A 4,309-nucleotide genomic window follows, 5' to 3' on the forward strand; every position below is an offset into this window, starting at 1 on the left:
CACCTGATGACAAGCTCAGGGCAGTGGGGTTAGAACGAGCTTAATTGATCACCTGTCTCGAGTGAGGCATATTCAGCCCAAGCAGCAAGAGTATCTCTAAGCCATTCTACATTAAGATGCCCCGTTACTTGTCATCGGCACTTCAGGACAGTTGAGGTTGTATATCTGTTTTCAATTAAGAGACAAATATTAACCCCATTTTACCTATTTTATGGGAGTGAATATTATCCACCCAGAACCTCAACATGAGCCTATTTGGAGTTAGGGTCTTTGCAGATGTAATCAGTTAAATGAAGATGAGGTTGTGGGACTCCCCTGGCGGTCCAGCGACTAAGACTGAGCTCTGAATGCCCGGGGCCCGGTTTTGATCTCTGGTCAGGGAACTAGATCCCGAGTGCTGCAACTAAGAGTTCACATTGCCCCAACTGAAAGATCCTGCATGCCACAACGAGACCTGGAGCAGCCACATTATAAAATACACATTTTTTTAAAAAGAGATGGGGTAATGGGTTGGACACCCGTCATTCTAAATCCAATGGCGGGTGTCTTGAGAAGACTAAGACAGAGATTGAAAGATGAGAATTTCAGGGGTCAAGGAATGCCAGAGATTGCCAGCAACCAGAAGCAAGGCCAAGGATTCTTCCCCTCCAAAACTTTAGAGGGATCTTGATGAAACCTTGATTTTAGAGTAATACCCTCCAGAACGTGGAGAAAATAGATTTCTGTTGTTTTCAGTCACTCAGTTTGCGGTCATCTGTCATGGCAGCCCTGGGTAACACCTATCATATTGGCCAAGTTGGGCTTCCCTGATGGCTCAGCCATAATCCGCCTGCCAATGCAGGAGACACGAGTTCGATCCCTGGGTGGGATAGATCCCATGGAGAAGGAAATGGCAACCCATTCCAGTATTCTTGCCTGAAAAAAATCCCACGGACAGAGGAGCCTGGTGAGCTACACAGTCCATGGGGTCGCAAAAAAGTCAGACATAACTTGGCACACACTGGCCAAGCTAAAGAACATTACCTAATCTTGTCAAGGATACAGGAAAATGACGCAGATGGACTATTGCAAGAGGATGTGAAGTGGTACCATCTTCCTGGAGGATATTTTGTACTTATGTATCAAGATCCTTAATATACATACTCTTGACCCAGTAAATTCTACTTCTACCAAATTTTCCTAAAAAAAAAGTTAATGGCCACAAGATATGTTCATCATGATGTTTATAATGGCTGGGGGGAGAGGGGGTGGCAGGCAGGGATGAGATATCCAAAATAGGAATTACTATTACGGTGAAACGGAGAAGGCACTGGCACCCCACTCCAGTACTCTTGCCTGGAAAATCCCACGGATGAAGGAGCCTGGTAGGCTGACATCTATGGGGTTGCACAGAGTCGGACACAACTGAAGTGACTTAGCAGCAGCAGCATTAAGGTGAAATATTATGTAGCCATTTAAAACCAAGAGACTTGGGGGCTTAACATTTTTTAAAATGAAGTTTTATTTCTTTTATTTTTGCTGTGCCGGGTCTTGGTTGCTGCCCGGACTTTTCTTTAGTTGCATCAGGTGGGGCTACTCTCCACTGTGGTGTGTGAGCTTTTCATTGTGGGGCTTTTCTTTTTCTTCTTTTGTGGAGCACAAGCTCTGGTGGTTTTGGCTCCCAGGCTCTGGAGCACAGGCTCAGTAGTTGCGGCACACGGGCTTAGTTGCTCCACGGCATGTGGGGTCTTCCTGGACTAGGGATCAAACCTGTGTCCCCTGCATCAGCAGACGAATCCTTACCATTGAGCCCCCAGGGAAGCCTGGAGCAGGTATCTTAAATACTGGACCACCAGGAAAGTCCTAAAATTAAGTGTTAACTGGGAGAAAGTATCCAACAAGCGTGGCAACGTACCAGCTGCACTAATATATGAAACAGTCTTTCAAATGCATAAGAAAAAAGTGACTAACACAGTAGAGGTTAGGATGGATGACAGGAATAGGCAATTAAAATAGGAAATACAAATGGCCACAAACATGACAAGATGCCCAGTTTCACTAATAAGCAATATGAAATACCATTTTTTTGCACATCCCATGAACAAAAATGGAGAGGATTAGCAAAACCAGTGTTTCAGTGAGGAAGCAGGCACTGCCCACGGGCCCTGGAGCAGTGATATTGAGGGGACTTTGCCGATATCTATTTTTAAATATTCGTCCCATTTAAAAATATATATGTATATATTTATTTATTTGGCTGAGCTGGGTCTTAGTTGCAGCACTCGGGATCAATCTTCGTTTCGGCATGCGGGATCTTTTATTTTTTCAGTTGTAGCACGTGGGATCCTAGTTCCCTGGCCAGGGATTAAACCCGGGCCCCCTGCCCTGGGAGCTTGGAGTCTTAGCCACTGGACCACCAGGAGAGTCCCTGTTTGTTCCTTTTATTCTTGAACTTCCATGACGAGAAAACTATCTCCAGGATTCCACATGCTTATGCACACACACAAAAAGTCACTGGAGGCTTATTTGGAATTTAAAAAAGCAGAAAAATGCCTTTCAGTGGGGGAGTGGTTAAATAAAAGGTAGCTTCATACCATAGAAATCTCTGCAGACAATAAAAAGAATGGGGTGACTCAGCCTGCAGTTGAAAAGAAAGACAAAGTGAAAACAAAACCAAGCTGCACAATGGCATGTTGAGTTGTTTAGTTCAATCCACTTAAGGACACACATGCAAGTTGATAAGGCTGCACACAGAACCCTGCAGGATCTGCACCAAGTTTTCCTGGGAAAATACACACCTGAGGGCTAGGATTTCAAAGATATACCTTCACTTGGTGCAACAGTGATTGACTTTTTCTCAAAACAAGCTGATATTGCCGTTCTAGTAAAAAATATTTTATAGGAAAGAAAGCAATTCATTAAAAAAATAGTTAATGCACGTGCTCAGATAGAACAGTCACAGTATAAAGCTAAGTGAAAAAAGCAGGTCACAAATTCCTATAAAGTGTGATACCTTTTATGTTTTGGGTAAACATGTATAAGAAAAAAAATTGGAAATGCTTACACGAAATTCCTCACAGTAGTTAATTGGCTGAGTCATTTTCTTTTCTCTTGTATTTTTCCCCCGATTTCTAAGTTTTCTACATCAAGCCTGTATTCTCTTTAGTCGGGGAATGGAAGTGAATTAAAAGGAGGCTGCCAAGGGAGAACATGAACACAGAGAGTCAAGAAATGTGAGCCCCCAGCCCTGGAACCCAGCTGCTGGGCGGTCCATGGTGCCTCTTCCTGAAGTCCTGATGAGAACTTGTTCTTTAAAAAAAAAAATTTTTTTTTTCTTTTTAAATTTATGGCATGCAGGATCTTAGTTTTCCAACCAGGGGTTGAACCCATGCCCCCTACAGTGGAAGCACGGAATCTTTTTTTTTATTATTAATTATATTGGCTGCCTAGGTTCTTAGCTGTGGCACACAGGCTTAGTTCCCCGACCAGGGATTGAACCTGTGCCCCCTGCAGTGGAAGCACAGAGTCTTAACCACCATGTCAGGAAACTTAACCACCATGTCCCGGGAACTTGTTCTTGATTGGCCCTGCCGAATGGGAGCTGGGTGTCCCCAGGGTTCCCTGGGTGAATCTGCCCACAGGTGGGGGAAGTGAGGATTAGCACCCTTCTCAGACTGACACAGAGAAGTTATTACTGGGAAAAAGGTCCGCCTCTGTCCCAAGCTCAGCCCACGGCATTTTCTGAGGGCAAGAGCTAAGACAGTCTTGACAGGTCAAAAGCCCCAAGGACTCTGCACCTGCTCCACTCGTACACGTGTCAGGAAAAGCTAACTGCTTAGGTGCCTTGTCAAGCAAGTTCCAGAAGGTCTCTGAAACTCTTTTCTGAGAAGTTGGCCTCTGGTATGTCAGCTCTGAGCAAGTAGGACCTTTCTCTGGGCAAAGAGTTTTATGCTGATGCCCTATTTCCCTAGCTTCTCTCTTGCATCCAGGAACATCTCTCCAAATGGGTAGAAACTATTCATTCATTCATTCATTCAAGCAGTATGTCTCTGCTGCTGCTGCTGCTAAGTCGCTTCAGTCGTGTCCGACTCTGTGGGACCCCATAGATGGCAGCCCACCAGGCTCCCCCGTCCGTGGGATTCTCCAGGCAAGAACACGGGAGTGGGTTGCCATTTCCTTCTCCAATGCATGGAAGTGAAAAGTGAAAGTGAAATCACTCAGTTGTGTCTGACTCTTAGCAACCCCATGGACTGCAGCCTACCAGGCTCCTTCATCCATGGGATTTTCCAGGCAAGAGTACTGGAGTGGGGTGCCAGTGCCTTCTCCCAGT

Source organism: Bison bison, unplaced genomic scaffold (genome assembly GCF_000754665.1).
Source record: "Bison bison bison isolate TAMUID 2011002044 unplaced genomic scaffold, Bison_UMD1.0 scf7180017864495, whole genome shotgun sequence".
NCBI lineage: Eukaryota > Metazoa > Chordata > Mammalia > Artiodactyla > Bovidae > Bison > Bison bison.